Source organism: Barbus barbus (assembly GCF_936440315.1).
Source record: "Barbus barbus genome assembly, chromosome: 48".
In the NCBI taxonomy this organism is placed as follows: domain Eukaryota; kingdom Metazoa; phylum Chordata; class Actinopteri; order Cypriniformes; family Cyprinidae; genus Barbus; species Barbus barbus.
The window spans coordinates 19,988,793-20,008,483 of NC_136726.1; the positions used below are offsets into that span (position 1 = coordinate 19,988,793).

At 39.5% G+C, this 19,691-nt stretch overlaps 1 protein-coding gene across 1 annotated transcript in view; it reads left to right on the forward strand.

The window, feature by feature from the left end:
• The first annotated feature begins 11,755 nt into the window (after positions 1-11,755).
• shisal1b (shisa like 1b) overlaps positions 11,756-19,691 on the forward strand; it is a 52,255-nt gene continuing 44,319 nt past the window's right edge. Inside the window, exon 1 of the mRNA XM_079411695.1 lies at positions 11,756-12,015. The gene's annotated coding sequence lies outside the window, so the exon portion shown is untranslated. The remainder of the gene's footprint in view (positions 12,016-19,691) is intronic.

Genomic DNA, 19,691 nt, shown 5'->3' on the forward strand with positions numbered 1-19,691 from the left:
GAGGCAGAAGTTGAATCCATTTGCGGATGTTTATTAAGAAAAGCAGAGTACACAAAACAGGCAGGAGGTCGGTGTCAGAAGGCAGTCTAAGGCAGATGCAACATAAACGTATTCCAGGCAGCGGTGAGATAAAGCAGGCAGAGGGTCAATACCGGGTGATCAGTCCAAATAAACAAACGTAGCAAGAAGGGGAAATCTAGAGAGCAAAAGACAAAGGCAGGCAAAAGGGGTCAAACCATAAAGCAGTCCTCACTGGCAAACAATCCAAAAGGGGCGATCCGTAAACTCGATAATCCAGAGGCAAAACAAGACGGCAACAGGTAATCAGACAGGGTATATGAAAAACGCTCGGTAAGGCAGGTGAAACTGGCAATACTTCGCAAGGTGGAAGCACATGGTGATCGCTTTTAAAGTACCAAACAGGAAGTGGAAGTAGAAGCAGCAGAGGGAGCATGCAGTCAGTATTCAGGTGAGGGCTCCCTCTGCTGGCGTGGCGTTACAGAATCCCCCCCCCTAGGAGCGACTCCCGGAGCTCGACGTGGCCGACCCCGTGGTCGTGGTGCAGGTCGGTCGGGTCTGGCTCGATGAAATTCCTCGATGAGTGATGGGTCTAGGATGTCGCGGGCGGCTACCCACGATCTCTCCTCAGGTCCATATCCCTCCCAGTCCACCAAGTACTGGAGCCGACCCCCTCGCCGACGCGAGTCCAGCAACTCGTGCACCTGGTAAGCGGGAGTCCCGTCAATGTCCAAGGGTGGCGGTGGTTCTGGGGCTTCATGGCCGGGGTCAGCATCCGGGTGGACCGGTTTCAGGAGGGAGACATGGAAAGAGGGAGAGATACGATAGTTAGCAGGAAGCTCTAACTGGTAGGTAACCTCATTAATTCTACGAAGAATTTTAAAAGGACCGACGTACCTTGGGGAGAGCTTCCTGCTGGGTAGCCGCAATTTGATGTCCCGAGTGGAGAGCCAGACCCGTTGCCCAGGTTGGTAGGGAGGGTGTGGACGGCGTCGTCTGTTAGCCTGTATTTCCTGCGTCCTAACAGCCCGCTGAAGACGAACATGAGCACTGTCCCACACCCTCTCACTACGCCTTATCCAGTCATCGACCGCTGGAACCGAGGAGGGTTCGCCAGACCACGGGAACATCGGTGGTTGAAACCCCAGGACACACTGAAAGGGGGTGAGACCTGTAGACGAGTGGGTGAGCGAGTTTTGGGCGTATTCTGCCCATGGGAGGAATTCTGACCATCTATGTTGTTCACGGTTACAGTAGGTTCTCAGATATCGTCCAATCTCCTGATTCAATCTTTCCACCTGGCCATTGGCTTGAGGATGATATCCTGAAGTCAGACTCACGTTAATATCCAACTGTTTGCAGAATGCCCTCCATACTTGAGAAGTGAATTGGGTGCCCCTATCACTCACTATGTCTTCCGGGAGGCCATAGATGCGAAACACATTGTGCAAGAGAGCAAGAGCGGTTTCCATGGCAGAGGGCAGGCCTTTTAGGGGGATGAGACGACAGGATTTGGAGAATCGATCGATGGTTACCAGTATTGCTGTGAAGTCGTTGGAGGGTGGTAGGTCGGTGATGAAGTCGATGGATAGGTGTGACCATGGACGTTGTGGTATGGGGAGTGGGCGTAGAAGACCAGAGGGCAATTCTTTGGGGGTCTTAGACTGAGCACAGAGGGAGCATGATTTCACAAATGATGTTACATCCCTGTTCATGGAGGGCCACCAGAATGTGTTCTTAGTTAAATGGAGAGTACGTGAGATACCTGGATGCCCGGAGCTTAGGGAAGAATGCACCCATTGCATCACTCGATTCCGTAGAGTACTTGGTACAAATTGCTGGTTGGGGGGACAGTTTGTGGGTGGTGGTTCGTTCTGTTGCTCACGCTGAATCTCCTCCATGATATCCCAAGAGATGGGAGCCAGGATAACCGTGGGAGGAAGTATTGGTTCTGGGGATTGTTGTTCGATAGGAGGATCGTGGCGTCGTGAGAGAGCGTCCGCTTTACTATTCTGACTGCCCGGCCTGTAGGTTACCGTAAACTGAAAGCGAGTGAAGAAGAGTGCCCAGCGAGCCTGCCTTGGATTTAGACGTTTCGCTCCCTTGATGTATTCTAGGTTCTTATGGTCTGTGATTACTTGGAAGGGGTGAGTGGCACCTTCAAGCCAATGTCGCCACTCCTCAATTGCTGCTTTCATTGATAAAAGTTCCTTGTTCCCCACGTCGTAGTTACGCTCTGCCTGAGTCAGTTTCCTGGAGAAGAAAGCACATGGAAACAATTTGCCTGGCTGACCGTGTCTCTGTGACAAGACTGCCCCTATACCACAATCAGAAGCGTCCACCTCCACTATAAAGGGCAAATTTGGATCAGGATGTTTCAGGATGGGGGCCGAGGTGAATCTCTCTTTTAGGGAGACGAAAGCTTGACTGGCCGCTTCGGTCCATGCTAGTTTGGATGGTTTACCTTTTAGGAGGGATGTTAAGGGGGCTGCAATCATGCTGTAATCACGGATGAACCTCCTATAAAAGTTAGCAAACCCCAGGAACCGTTGCAACTCCTTTACTGTGGTGGGTTGTGGCCATTCGATGACTGCTTGGATTTTGGAAATGTCCATTTTAACCCCTTGATGACTGATATGGTACCCGAGGAACGAGGTTTGACGAACGTGAAATTCACATTTCTCTGCCTTTACATACAGTTGATTCTGTAGGAGTCTTGATAGGACGGTACGTACATGATCAACGTGATCTTCCTCTGTCTTGGAATATACTAGAATATCGTCAATATAGGCGATCACATACTTGTTGAGCAGGTCCTTGAAGATCTCATTGATGAACGACTGAAACACAGCTGGAGAGTTGGCCATCCCATACGGCATCACCCGGTACTCGTAGTGCCCCCTAGTGGTGAGGAAGGCGGTTTTCCATTCATCACCCTCACGGATTCGAATGAGATTGTAAGCGCTTCGTAGGTCAAGTTTGGTGTATATGGTGGCTTCACGTAACTGTTCTAAGGCAGAGGGTACTAGAGGGAGGGGGTAACGAAATTTAACTGTGACGTTATTCAGGCCTCTATAGTCTATGCAGGGTCTTAGTCCTCCGTCCTTCTTCTCGACAAAGAAAAACCCTGCTGCCGCGGGAGAAGTAGAAGGTTGGATGAATCCGGAGTCTAGAGCCTCGTTAATATATTCCTCCATGGCTTGACTTTCCTTTTGTGAAAGGGGGTAAACTTTACTTTTAGGGGGCATGGCATTCGGGAGGAGCTCAATGGCACAATCCCAGGGACGATGTGGTGGAAGTTGGGCTGCCTTTGTCTTACTGAACACTTCAGATACGTCGTGATAGCAGGATGGAATGGTAACGTCCTTGTGAGTGAGGGGACTTTCTACCGTGGTGGTGTAACAGGGTTGGGGTTTTGCGGAAAGACAGTTCTTTTGACAGAAGGCGGACCAATGTGTTAGCTCACCATGATACCAGGAGATGTCGGGGTCGTGAATCGAAAGCCAGGGGAATCCCAAGATTACCTCATGCTTGGGAGAGTCAACGACGTAGAATGAAATAGATTCCTGGTGCAGCAGGCCGACCTTGAGTGTGAGTGTCTTGGTTTGATAAGTGATTCCTTCTCCGATGAGGGCGTCATCAATGGCTTTGATCTTTATGGGGGGTGTGCAAGGTTGAACGGGGATCTGGTATTCCTCCACCACAGTCCGGTTGATGATGTTTAACGCTGCTCCCGAGTCTATCAAGGCAGTAAGTTCAAGAGACAGAGTATCATTTTCTAGGGTAATGGGAAAGGTGAGAGATCGGTTGGTAAGTAAGGCAAAGTGGTTAATATTTACCCTGGTGTTGGATGAACGTTTCTGAGGGCATCCTAGACTGCGATGGCCTGTTCCCCCGCAGTAGAAACACAAGTTGTTAGTGCGACGTCTTTCCTTCTCCTCCGCTGACAATCTTGAAATGTTGATCTGCATGGGTTCCTCCCGTGGAGAAGATATGGGTGTTGGTGCTATTGCGAGTTTACAGGGGTTACTCCTTTCAGGTTTGGGTTTGGAGTGTTGTCTCATGAGGTTATCGATCTTTACCGTGAGCGAGACGAAATCAGAAAAGGACAAATCCTCTTTGCGGCAAGCCAGTTCAGCCTGTAGAGCAGGATTAAGACTGTGGAAAAACATAGCTTTCAATGAGACATCATTCCATCCACTTTGAGCAGCCAGAGTTCGGAAGTTAATGGCATATTCCGCAGCTGTACGATCACCTTGCTGAAGTCCGATCAATTGTGTCGAAACATCCCTGCCCCCTGCGGGATATTCAAACACCTCACGGAGTTGGTCCATGAAATAGTTAACTGAGCATCTGAACAGAACGTCCGCATCCCACACTGCTGAAGCCCAATCGATGGCTCTGCCCGTTAACAGTGTCATAAGGAAAGCACACTTTGTTTCTTCGGTTTCGAATTTGTCTTTCTGGTGGTCGAAATATAACTTAACTTGACGAATAAATCCTTTACATAACTCAGCAGTACCATCGAACTTGTCAGGGAGAGCAAAGCTTACCGTTCTAGGCGTGGGAGGAGGTAGCGATCGAATGTACTGTGTTAGGTGCTCGTTGACGGACTGGAGTTTGCTGAGTTGTTCCTGATAGCTCTTTAATAATTCTCCTTGATAAGCAAATGCCGCTTGGAGGTTAGAAACGTCCGCTGGATTCATTGTAGGCGAAGTATTCTGTAACGGGGACGCTGAGGCAGAAGTTGAATCCATTTGCGGATGTTTATTAAGAAAAGCAGAGTACACAAAACAGGCAGGAGGTCGGTGTCAGAAGGCAGTCTAAGGCAGATGCAACATAAACGTATTCCAGGCAGCGGTGAGATAAAGCAGGCAGAGGGTCAATACCGGGTGATCAGTCCAAATAAACAAACGTAGCAAGAAGGGGAAATCTAGAGAGCAAAAGACAAAGGCAGGCAAAAGGGGTCAAACCATAAAGCAGTCCTCACTGGCAAACAATCCAAAAGGGGCGATCCGTAAACTCGATAATCCAGAGGCAAAACAAGACGGCAACAGGTAATCAGACAGGGTATATGAAAAACGCTCGGTAAGGCAGGTGAAACTGGCAATACTTCGCAAGGTGGAAGCACATGGTGATCGCTTTTAAAGTACCAAACAGGAAGTGGAAGTAGAAGCAGCAGAGGGAGCATGCAGTCAGTATTCAGGTGAGGGCTCCCTCTGCTGGCGTGGCGTTACACAGTAGCATTTAACTAAATCCCTCACTACTAAATAAAATCAATAAAATAATAAAGGCAGAATAAAATAATAAAAAAATAAAAAATATATTAATACTTTTTTTTTAATTAACAAAATTAAAAATAAGAAAAAAAATGAAGGTCGAATCATTTCTTCAAAGTGGTTCATTTGCAAGAACTGAAAATGAATCACTTACTACTGTGATCTTTTGGTTACATACATCTGAAACTTTAGGATACGTCACAGAGAGGACATTATAAACAAGCATGACTTAAGATATCATTAAATTCATAGCATGAATGATACCTCAAATCATGCAGCTTGGGGAGGGAAGGCGGGTTAAGTTTAAGTCTATAAATTCCATAGACAAACACTAAAAGAGTGAGCCATAGAAATGAGAATATCAGACATTTTGACACGATTTAATAAGCAACCACCCAGAAACCATCTAAAACATCCTAGCAACGGCATAGCAATTCACTAACAGCCACTCTGAACATTTTAACGAACTGGAAATCTCCCCATACACCCATAATATCATGGTTGTGAGGTTTGAATGGACAAGCACGCTATTTACCTTCAGTAAATGTAAAAATAATGGTTTACATAATAACTAAGAACATCTTTTAACCACAGTAAATGACTGTAATGGAAAGAGGCACTGTTTGACACGATTTTATCTTCTTGACGGCTTTTAAACTCGTTCATGTCTCATTGAGTTGAGTTTAACCGTCCTCATCAGATGAAAAGCAGCTGGCGAGCCGATAACAGAATTTCAGCACAGGCGACAAACTGCCAAAACATTTCAGAGCACTATTAAAAGAGATAATCACTCTGACGGCAAAGGCACGTTCCACACAACCTCCATCTGCAGGTGACCTGTGAGGTGAAGACCACAGCAGAAGGTCAAGACTCATGACTCTCATATGTGCACGGTGCCAAGAAAAGAGCAAAACACTCTGATAACACAATCACTGCAGCCTAAGCTCACTGTATACACTACTAAGAATAAAGGTTAGAGGTCTACACAGAGCTTTAGAGTGTCTAGCTCTTTATAAAATCATCTGTTTTGATGGTTTAAAGAACCAAGAATTCAATACACTAACCTATAGAAGTTATATCTTTAAAAGAAATCATCTCCAAAAGAAGCTTACAGCTCAACTCCAGAATGGTAAACTATTAAAAATGACCCTCAGATCCACTGAAGAAACTTTATTTGTTAAAAGTAGAGAGCTGTGTTGAGCATCAGGGTTTTGGCCCATCTGTCCAGAATAGTCTGTCTGATTTAATAGCTAAAACAGTGTAAGTTGATCCTGCTTGTACGGTCTGTCCTGAAAAACGACATGAGAACTATTCAACAGAGCCATAAACCTCAGAGAACCACAGAACAGAGTTAATATACAGCACGGATCCCTTCGAAACGTCTTTCTAGGCTTTTAACTCTACTCTTCGGTCATTTTTGACAGAATTTTTTTTCTTATTTTTTATAAAGCATTTTTTGCTTCATTGGAATGGTATGAAACTTGGTAAAGGTTTTGCAAGATTTAGGATTTTCGTTAGATACTTTGATTTTCTCAGAGTTTTAAAGGAAAACTATATATTTCATATAAAATAGTATTTTTGTGCATTTTTCGTAACATTAAACAAACTTCTGTAACTAACTTTTTGCTCTTTAAAAAAAAGTGAGAGAGACTAATCTTAAATCTGTACTCCAAAGAATTCAAGATTTACAACGGTTTAAGCTGGAAATTTTATTTTCAGGTCTGTGCTCAAAAAGTGGATAATAATTACAGCATAAATATAGTGTATTCTGGAAGCCTGTTTCCACAACGGGGGGAAAAAAATAAGGTAATTGCAACTTTTGATCTCGGAATTGCATGACAAACTCGTAATTCCGAGTTAGAAAGCCAATTCTGAGAAATAAAAGTCAGAATTCCATGAAAAGTCATTATTCTGAGAAATAGTCAAAAGTCATATTTCAAAAGTTATCATTATAACACAAGTGGGAGTTATAAAGTAAGAATTGTGAGATATAAACTTGCAAGTGGGAAGTCGTGGCCTAATGGTTAGAGAGTCGGACTCGTAATCGAAAGGTTGCGGGTTCGAGTCCCCGGCCGGCAGGGATTGTAGGTGGGGGTAGTGAATGTACAGCGCTCTCTTCACCCTCAATACCACGACTGAGGTGCCCTTGAGCACCGAACCCCCAACTGCTCCCCGGGCGCCGCAGCATAAATGGCTGCCCACTGCTCCGGGTGTGTGTTCACGGTGTGTGTGTGTGTGTGTGTGTGTGTGTGTGTGTGTGTGTGTGTGTGTGTGTGTGTGTGTGTGTGTGTGTGTGTGTGTGTGTGTGTGTGTGTGTGTGTGTGTGCGCGTGCATTTGTTCACTACTCACTGCTGTGTGTGTGCACTTGGATGGGTTAAACGCAGAGCACCAATTTCGAGTATGGGTCACCATACTTGACAATACGTCACGACGACGACGACAATTGTAAGAAAACAGTCTTTTTGAATTCAAAAAAAATTTTCCCCTCAGATTTGGACTTTAGAAGCTTGGAGTTGCAAGTTATATCTCACAATTCGAAGAAAAGTCAGAACTGCGAGGAAACAAACAAGTTCATGTCCCGTAATTCTAACTTTTTAACCTGCAATTGCGAGTTTATATCTTGCAATCCTGAGAAAAACAGTCTGAATTGAGAGATCAAAATCACAATTACCTTTAAAAAAAAACAATTATGTAGTGGCAGAAATGGGCTTTCATAGATTTGTACCAATAAATCCCCTAAAAACAAAAAATATGAAATAAAAATATTATCCAACTAAAATAAAATTTTCTGTATTATATTTTATTTTATATAACTTAAAAACATTGTTTAATGGCATCATATGAACTTAAGGTTCTGCGTTGGCAAAATGCTTTTTGGAACCTTTGTTTTAAAGAGTTTATGACCTGATTTTTAATTTGAAATATTACTTAAATGTAAACCACAAATAAACGTTTTACTTTATGACACTAAAGTTTAGTTTCTAACCCTTTCAACTCGAGTTTCCCAACTAATAGCCGTTTAATTCACTTCCTCCTGTTGTTGTGCTTCTATATTGTGTTTTTGGGGGTATTTCATACCAAATAACTTCTCTTCCAATTTTTCCCATTCCCTTGGAGCAAATACTAAACGTTTCCATCATTACAGCATCCTCAAACTTCAGCGTCTCAGAAGTTTCAAAAGAAACGCTCACGACGACCTAAATTTCTTTATTTCTTTATTTCCCGTGGCAGGCGTATAAGCTGTCCTCGAGTGACTGCTTTCTGCTCTGAGAGCTCGTTTCGTGGTTTTCTCTCGTCTAGGAATAAATGTTTAAGCAAGTGCAGAGAACTTGGGTTTGTAAACATCATCTTTCCTCGCGGCTCTGACGCTACACCTGTGATTTACAACCCAGTCGGGCTCTTCCGGCAGGTCACAGCTGAATTGTGCTGTTTTTGGAGCAGGAGATTGTTTAACAAAAGTGACAGTTCTTCCTGGAATTCTGGCCCTTGTGTCCTTTCATCGTGTGTGTTTATTGACAGTACCATATGCTCTTGCATTTGCCGATTTAATATTGTTTTGCGGGCAGATGTGTGTGTATGTGTGTGAAAGAGAGAGTGTGTGAACCTTAAAGCAATTCAGAGGCGCTGAAAGTGTTTGATTTGACGCTGCAGAGGAATTTTATTGAATCATATCTATATTAGTGGCGAGAAAGAGCCCCGTCACACGAACACTTTCAATGACACTCAGGGTATGAGAGTAATTCAGTCATTAATACTTGTCTGATCCCTTCACAGTCAAACAGACTAAATATTTGTGTGTTTAAATAAGAGACGTACCCTTGTGTGATCTTGAATACACAGAGTACACACACAGGAGTGTCAAAGTAAATTAGATTAAAGCCTAATGAAAGGAGGGGAGGGAAACACACACACACACACACACACACACACACAGAGAGGTTTGTTTGTCTGAGAAGCTCATTGAATCTCATTGCTTTTAAATGAAGCTATAATATAAATGCATTAAATATTTAACATCAATTCCCTCTATAAAATAACAGTATATAAAATATATGTAATATTAATATAATAAAAAAATTATTGGCCCATTTATAAACAACTTTAATAAGGACCTTACCATTCCATAAGATAAAATATCAATACGTATGGGTCCAATTTTAAAAATATATTCACAAAATAATTTTAAAACATATAAAACAAGATAAATTATATTAATTATAATAAATATATATATATTATAATGTAAAACAATTAATCAATTAAATATAATGTATTAATTATAATATATAATTAAAAAATATATTTATTTGAAAAATAATATTTTGATCATTAAATATAAAATAAGACCTTTTTTTGCTTTGTGATAGTATTTTTATAACAATACCCCTTCATTCTCATTCCTGCAGCAAATTATTGTAATAATTTTATAGTAATTTTTAGCCATTTTTTATTAAGTTGTTGTTTTTACTACTTTCGGAAGGCCAAATAAAGTGCTTTTGCTTTCGCCTAGAAACACACAACGTCTCCCTGACACGGCTGCATCAACACTGCTGCGGTTACCGAAACCACGCCACCTTTCTTTGCGTGAACATTTGGGCGGCATTAAGCAAATATTTCCACATCGTGACGTAGACATGTGGGGGCCTGTTTGAATGAGCTGTTTTAGGGGAGCGTGGCAGAGTCTTAACTTTGATAAGGAATATCTCTTTGGTTTTGAGACTTTAGGCTTTGCAACTTTAGGGATCTTATCTATGTACAAACAGCTTGTAACACTCCAAAGAGAAAGGAACATTTTAAATCGCATCTTATGACCCCTTTAAAATCCCCTTTCTCAAATCAGGCTGTTCTGAGATTCCTGTCAGAATGACGTAGTTCTGCACAGGCCGCTCCCACGAGAGTTGATTGATAAGATCGTCTTACCTTAGACCCACCCTGAGAGAGCTGAGAGCTGTCCGCCATTGTGTCGACTCCGGTGCAGGGGAAGACCAGATGTCTTTGATTAAGCGATTGAAGTGTTTTGTTGTTGGATGTAATAATGAATATAGCAGTCATCATTTACTCCCAACATCTGAGCCGCTGAAGACGCAGAGGATTAACGTTACTTTCGTTTTGAAGTGAATGCGCCGATCCTCGAGCTACATAAATCCGTCTATGTTCGCTCGAATCATTCGTGATCCAGCTTTATCTACAGAAGAAGTGAGTATAAGGGTTTTTATGAATCTTTGCAAATAATGTGCTAGTTAGCCAGTTTCGCGGCTGAAGTTTAGTATGCTCCATAGATATATATACCTAGATGCCCCGTTATTGACTGTTTCTATGGGCCACGATACGTAAGCCATCCACCATTTTTGGAGCAGTCTGCGAATCTTTGAGCGCATTGACTGTGTGCGTCTACAACAGCAAGTAATACGCTTGTATATCTTTGAATATTCATTGATTATTATGGTGAATGCGAGATGGCTGACGCGTCAACTTATCTGGAGCGGTCGAATAGGGACTCTACACATATCTACGGTCTGCTCGTTACTCCACGGAAGAGAGGGGTGGAGTCAGCAGAGCCCATGAGCATTTAAAGCAACATGGACAAGATCAACGTGCTGAAAACAGAGCTGATTTTGACAGGTTTAAAAAGGTGTTTCTTACACTACCATTGAGAAATTTTAACCAAAGTATGTTATAGACTTTTCATTAAGACCCTAAAGAATCATATCAACTTGTGGAAAATGGGCATCCGATGACCCCTTTAAAGCATAATTCACTGTGTTACTGTAAAATAACTGTAATAAAATTACTTAAGTTTAAGTTAAATTTAACAAAATTTTTATAACAATTAATGCCTCCTCATTCTCATTACTATAGAGCAAACAAATTAATTTTAAGTGACGTTTTTAAAGCATAAATCACTGTATTCCAGTAAATTAACAGTAATAAAAATACTGTATTACAGTAATAAGAATCTAATGAAAATCACTATTGAGAATAAACATCTGAATGCTTTACCATACTAAGAAGTTTGGGTGAGGGGGGGTAGTTAAAAATAAAAACGTAATGATCCTTAAACCGACTTTCTTTTATTTACGTAACATATTTCTTTTTTCACATTTTTGAAGCAAAATGTGACCTGGAGATTCAGTCGAAAAAAATACTTTTAATTTCTGAACAATAGATCTATTGTTTATGTTGTCAAACATATAAAACATCTGAGAAATGTTTTGCTAGAAACATGATCTTTAAAAAAATAATACAACCTGTATCTAATGCAAGGATATTCAGACATTTTAAGTGCTACTTGACTGTCCGAATTCTTTACACAAACAAACCTACACACAGATGCACAAAACCTCAAAACAGGCACACAGTTCTCCCCGCACAACCTCTCTCTCTCTCATTCAGTTGGTCTCTCACTCAGAGCTTTACCTTCCCCTCCCTCCTTTCTCACATTGTACTCTCTCTCTTTCTCTCTCTCCATTTGGAGCTCCTGGATTCACTGGTGAGGTCTTCAGCTTTGGCTCTTCTGTGATATCTGACGGACACATCCAGGACCTCGGCTGTATCAGGATGAACTCCACATTAACGACCACCCAGAGCACTGAAAAAGAGTTTGAGGAGCAACACAAGACAAACTGACACAGATTCAGAGAGAGAGAGAGAAAGAGTGCGAGAGAGAGGAGAAGGGATTTCTTTCCGAGAGGGATTCCCCCACCCAGGGAAACGGAGGTGAGTGTCGACTGCTGTTTTTGATAAAGGAAAGCAACTAGTATTTCCCTCATGTGGGAGACGGGTGGCTCTGTTTAACACTGCTAAGATTGAAGAGAGATTTAATTTGTGTTTGATGCGAGGTGGATCGTTTTCATAAAGTTAGAGGAGAGAGGTCGTGTGTTCGGTCTCACCTCTCTGACGGTCCGTCTGTCGCTCGCCAGGTGTCTTTCGCATCACTTTAGATTAGGACTTTCTGACCTGTTGAGAGCACAGAAACATATAAGTGTGTTTAATGCAGAAAGATAGAGGTTTTGGTCAGTGTTTTCTTCCTTACTAAAAATATGACTGTCTCACCATGGTCTTTTAGACAGAAATATGACCAGTAATTTTGGATGTTAATATGAGGTTTTGAACATTTTACTATGGTAATACCATGTTTTTGCATATAATAAAATGAAAACAGCCCCTTATAAAAGTACTGGCATATGGTATTTACATGGTAATTAATAGTACCATGATACCAAGTATGTGTTTTAAGATATGATACCACAGTAATACCATGGTTTCCAGGACATGTTTTTGGGATACAGAACCATTTATAAAAATACTATAGTGATACCATGGTACAGTGAGAATGACAGATGGTAATATCATGGTAATGAAACAAAAATTCATATATGTACAAAAATTCATATACCATGGTATTTGCATGCATACCAGAACAAATTTGCATGCATACAAGTAAAAATTATGTGTTCAACCCACGCTAAAGAATAATAATAATGTACATTTGATCAGATATAACTGCAGTACAAGATTATAAGATGCATTATGTGAATGCTTGGCTAAAGAGATGTGTCTTTAATCTAGATTTAAACCGAGAGAGTGTGTCTGAACCCCGAACGTCATCAGGAAGGCTATTCCAGAGTTTGGGAGCCAAATGTGAAAAAGCTCTACCTCCTTTAGTGGACTTTGCTATCCTAGGTACTACCAAAAGTCCAGAGTTTTGCGACCTTAGGGAGCAGGTTGGATTGTAGCGTGGTAGAAGACAAGTTAGGTACGCAGGAGCTAAACCATTTAGGGCCTTATAGGCAAGTAATTATATTTTGTAAATGATACGGAACTGAATAGGTAGCCAGTGCAGAGACTGTAAAATCGTATATATATATATATATATATATATATATATATATATACCCTTTCTTTCTTTTATTATTTAAGAAATATTATAAAACCCTGTTTTTTTTTTTTTTTTTTTTTTGCTTTTTACATCAAATGGTACCATGGTAGCACCACAGTAGAGGGTCGTCCTTCCCTCAAATCACTCGTTGAGTTGTTTTGAAGCTTAAAGGTGTTTCAGAATTACGTTCAACTGGCAGCAGAGTAAAGCTGGTAACTTAGAAACAGGCATGTCTGAGCGCTCACACACACAAGCACACGGGGGATGGAGGCGGTGGGTGTCTTCCATGGAAATAAAAGAAGAATATCTATGTGTTCCACCACGGCGGTGTGTGAGAAGCGGTAATGATGGTCTTTACTGAGAAGTGTGTGTGTGTATTTGCTTGCGTGCATGTGCAAATGTGCATGAAAAAACAAAAGAACACGGTGTATTAGCAGAATAAATCGTGTTGCTGAGCGGAACGGTGCAATCAGTCCATGAGAGCTTGTGTTCATTATTGCTCAAAGCCGGAGGTTTGCGCGTTCCTGAAGAACCTCATTCAGACAGAAACGGTTTGATGAATTATTAACCACATATTAGAGTGTTTACATCAATAAAAGAAGAAAACAGGCCGAAATCAAACATCATAGTACTCCGATCACACCGCCTGCACAATAAATGATCCATAAACCTGCCAAGATTTAATGCACGTCCTCTGTGTGTGTGAGAAAATGCTAATCTGGAATAGAAGTTGTTTTCTCTGACAAATTTTGTGATGTAATTAGTGCTGAAGTTTTCATCAACTTCCCAGCATGAGTCTCGTGCGCTGATGGACGCCGATTTATTACCTTTTCATTAAGGACAAAACAACACAGTGGGTGTCCCCAAACACACACACAGGGGTACACACTCATAGGTTCAGATCACACAAGCCACATAAAAACACAGGTCACAGGTGTAATGTCATGTAATGACAGAGTTCAGATTCTCATCCTGCACAAACACTAGAGTTTTTCATGTTTTAGCATAAACTATTAAGCATAATGTATCACAAAAGAATAACAATATCCTCAAATTGTGCATTCAGAAGTATAATATTCAAATTTAATTTAAATAGAATAAGAATTAGCATAAAAAAAAAACATTTAATAGAAACAAGATTTAAATAGGAAACATTGAAATAACAGAAAATAACGGAATAGATTAATTAAAATTTTGAAGAAATAAAATAAAATGTATTAGCCCTCATGCCATTCCAAGACATTATTTTTTTTCATCAATTAATTTATGTTTAAAAAAATAAATAAAACATTTAAAGAGAGATAATGGGTAAACAAACTGGACAAAGAAAGATAAAGTGAATATCACTTTTAGGTGCATTAGAGAAACACATTTTTATTTCTTCAGCTAAGCTCAGTTGCTGTCCATTTAGCAGATGGTTTTCTCATCTGAGTAGACGTACAGGACACTAAGTGCGGGGACGGTCCCTCTGGAGATGTCCCAGGGTTAAGGGCTCAGAGAAGAGAGAAACTGTCGATTAACTCAACTCCACCTGAGGCCAAACAATATTCAAGTTTCTCGAAATGTAACCACTTTAGGTCCAGCAAAAAAAAAAAAAAAAAAACTCTTCATACCAAGAAGCATTTTTCACTGTAAAGGCAATAAATAAATAAATTATTTACTGTAAAGGCAGTAAATAAATAAATAAATAAATTTAGTTAAAATTACTATGAATTACATTTTTTAAAAACAGAGATTTAAATATTAAATACATTTTTATGAATATTTGTATTTATTAAATATTATTTGTTATTTTTTTGTTTGTAAACAAAATGTTATGTTTTAGTAGTTTACAACTAAAGCATGCTACAAAAAAAATATATATAGTAAATAATATAGTAAAACATTATAAAATAAAATCTTTTGTATATTTGTATTCTTTTTATCATCTAATATTATAACAACAAATTATGACACTTTAACATGCAAAAATATATTTACAAAATTATTTACAATTATTAGTAGTATTAACAATTAGAAAAATTATTAAACATGCTACACAAATTAATATATTTTATTTTTGAATTTTGTTTTTATTATTAAACAAAATGTAAGTGAAACAATGAAAAACTGTAAATAAAAAAAAAACATTCTTATTAGCAAAATATAATACAGAAATAGTGAAAAAATATGACTCAGATAAACATGTATTGAGCCAAATTCATAAGAGTACACACTGCCAAATGTATAAATGCAGAACTGAATCGAAGACATAATCAAGGACCAAACAGAATGTTCCATTCCATTTAGAAACCAAAGATTTGGCTCTAATAACCGAAGACAGTAAATAACAAACACACACATACAGAAGCCCGGCAGTCAATCCCTCATGCCCATTACCGTCAATAGACCAAGCCTGGGGGAGGACATCAGTCAACGCTTCAGCCAATCAAAACAGCTGAACTACAACATCATTCAAAGCCATTGAACTATCACATTTCCACAGTCTAAACAGAACCTCTGGAGTCAAATGTTTTTCCCAGAGAGAGAAACAAATCCTTTGCTATAGTTGATTAGTAGAGATGAGAGGATTTTAGTTGGAGTGTCTTTGGCATTTCAGTATGATCTTCCAGACTGACATTTCTCTTGACCTACAGTGCCAGCGCCTATTATAATTCATGGATCATTAATGATGCACAAAAATCCCTGAAGTACTTCATCCTGAATATGCATTAGAAAGCCATTAGAAGCCATTCAAATCATCATGATTTCACCTGTCATGCATTTCTTCTCTACAGGCCTCTTAAACTATCAGCATCCATTATGTAGAAGTCCACAGAAATGGTTTTCAGATCAGATATCCTGGCTCCTGCTGTATGTCACATTATCTTGATTACCGGCAACAGAAACATGTTTTCAGCTGCACAATCGAGCCAGGAAATTGATTTGCATCAACATTTCAGTCCCATCATCTCGCAAACACGATTTCCTGTAACTTTTCTAAAAGCGAGAAGCTTTGTTTTAATGGTTGTTTGTCTCTGACAGTGGTTTCTAGAAATAAAGGTCTGAATTACATCCCAGAAGCGCATACACTTGACCACTTATCGGTCGGCTTCCTACTAAAACCATTGTTGATGCATTATGGGAAATGTTTAGCTAATAGTCATCCTTCCATTTGCAAGACCCTTAATTACGACGTTGCGGCTAATTGTTTCCTCTCTGATGGGCGGTGACGGACAACACAAAGACCTCAGAGCAGTTTATTATCAGAACAACGGCCAGAAACATATTATTATCCTCCAGCAGACGTGAGTTCAGCGGGGAGATCACAGATTTAGTGCATACGTGTCAAGACCCATGTCATTACAGGAATATTCTGGGTCTGGAGATTTTTAAAGGGTTTTTATAAGCAGAGAGCTTGTGTTTTTAAAGCACTTTCATTAATTCTTTGATTAAAACAGCAGGCTTTTACTGAAGAATGACCCATATCTACAGCCAAAATATCACAGAGACTGGGAAAGATCTTTTGCCCAAGTTGCAACCACCTACTACCCTAGAAACTACCTAGTAACACCTTGGTAACAACTAAAACACCCAAACACCATACAAACTAACCAGAATATAATGGCCTGACAACCATCAGAGCACCCTAGAAACCAATCAGTAATGGAGTTAGCTACCACCAGAACGTTCTACAAACCACCTAGTAGGAGCATGGCAACCTACTACTCAACACCCAAAATGCCATCCAAACCAACCTGAATATCCAAGAAACTACTTAGTATAATCTGGCCGCCTCCTAGAACTACCTAGTAACACTTTAGCAGCCACCACAACACCATAGAAACTACATAGTAACACACTGTAACCACCTAGAAACTCTAGAAACCGCATAGTAACATGGTAACCACTAGAACACCTAAACCACCATACAAGCCCTGAATAGTCTAGAAACCACCTAATAACAGCCTGACAACCACCAGAAAACCATACAGTAGAAACCACCCACCTAGTAACACGTTGTAAGTCAAGTCAAGTCACCTTTATTTATATAGCGCTTTTAGATTATGTCAAAGCAACTTTCCAATATCAAAATAGGAAAATAGTGTCAATAATGTAAAATAACAAGATTAAACACTCAATTTTCAGTTAAAGGCATTTCATTATTGAATTCAATGATGTCATCGTCCAGCTCAGTTCAGTTCACATTGTAACAACCTAGAAACTCTAGAAACCAAATAGTAACACTTTGGCAACCATCAGAGCACCCTAAAAACCACATAATTACACATTTCAACTATATAGCAACTGTAGAAACCAAATAGTAACACCTTGGCAACCACTAGCAACACCTAAACCACCATACAACCCCTGAATATTCTAGACACCACATAGTAACACCTTGGCAACCACCAGAACACTTACAAGCATCATACAACCTCGGAATTTACTAAAAGGCTAGAAACAGCCCAACAGCCAACCAGTAACTCCGTGGCAATCACCTAGACAACAACAAAACACCTAAACCCCCTATAAACTACCCAAAATAGAAACCACCTAGTAACTCCTTGGCAACCAGAGAGACATTCTGGAAATGATATAGTAACAACTTGGCACTCCCCAGAACATCTAAAACACCCTAAAAACCTATAGTAATGGCCTGACAACAAACTAAAACACTCTAGAAACCGCCTAGTAACACTTACCAGGTTAGCAACCACCCAAACACTTACAACACTATATAAACTAACAAACAAAATACCCTTAAAAACCACCTAGTAAAGGCCTGGCGACCAGCAGAACACTCTAGAACACACCTGGTAACACCTTGACAATCATATAATCACTGTTGAAACCACCTAGCAACACCTTGGAAAAAAGAGCAGCTGCAGCACCATACAAAACAGGAAACGTATATCCAGACATTTACTGTACGTGCAAAATACATCTGGACTACTTTTTTTTTTTCTTTGAAGGGCCTATGTAGCCAACGGGTGCCATAGAGTATTTTTGAAAATAGTAATAAGTAATAATAATAGTAAAAAGTTTGGAACAACATGAGGATGAAGAAATGATGACAGAATCTTCATTTTTGGAAGGGGGATCCCATATTAAAGTATCCCTTTAATATGATTTAGAATAGATTAAAGTACCCTCAAAACAATTAGAGTGCAACTGTAGCCTTGCTGGAATAATAAAAGCCATATAAAGGGATGAAACAACAGTTTCTATGGAAATAACCAAGACATATCAACAAATACACAACATGTGTGGTGCAATTGTTTAGAATGCCCTAGACTCAATTAAAGATGCACAAATTCAATTTAAGAGTCACATGCCATCTAATCTGTTCATTACACATGCACACTTAATTATTTGACTCCCGCATTCAGTTTCTAACCCCTCCATCACAAAGACCTGCTCTCCAGAGCATCTCTGCTCAATGATGGGTTAATATCCCCGAGTCATTACTGAATTAGAGATGAGGGTTATCCACTCTATCACAAGCCTTGTTAACACAGCGTGAATAATCGTTTTTTAATGCATAGCCATTAATAGCTGTGAATCGTGTGTACACACATAAACACTGAGGGGGGAATGAACTGTGCCTACAGAATGCGCAATTTATTTGCATAAATTTGGTTGTAGTGCACAATTCACAAGCGCAATGGCTGTTTTAATGTACTACAACATCATTCTCTAATTAATTACTGCTGCCATGATCGCTAGAGATATGTATACAAACATCTCTTTAAAAAAGAATTGAGTTTACCTCCTGCTTACTGTGCGCATTAACAACTGTGCAGGGCAAGTTTAATGAATAAGGGTCAATCTTTAATGAGCCTAATTTACATAAAAAGGGGCGTTTGTGCTAAAAAGAATGATAAGTTATATCATTTTACATAAAGAGCAGTGCTGTTGCAGTTGATTTTGCACCATTTAAACTGGACTATGGGAGATTAGTAACTAAAATAAATAAGCAAACAAATAAATAAGCCAAATAAAAGCAAACAAATAAGCAAACAAAACTATGCGAATAAATAAATAAAAAGAAAAATAAATGAATAAATTTTAAAAAAGTAAATGGAGCAAATTCATTAAGACACAAACAATTAATTAAACAAACAAACAAAAATAGTACATAGCAAAAAGCAAATAAGCAAACAAATGAGCAAGCAAACATAAATAAATGAATAAATAGCAAAAAGTAAATAAATAAAGTAATAACCTAGGAAATGAATAAACAATTGAATACATATCAAAACACAAATAAAGCCAAATGAAAAAGGAAAAGCAACAAGCAAATAAATAAGGAAACAAATAAACAAACAAATAAACAAAAATAAATATATAGCAAAAAGCAAACAAATAAGAAAAATAAATAAATAGATAAAAGAAAATAAGCAAACAAGCAAATAAATATGCAAACATATATATATAATTTATTTATTTATTTAATTGTTTTTTTACTGAAATAACCCATAAAAAGTAGTGCATCTGTTCTATTCACTACTACAAACTATGGTGAATTTGA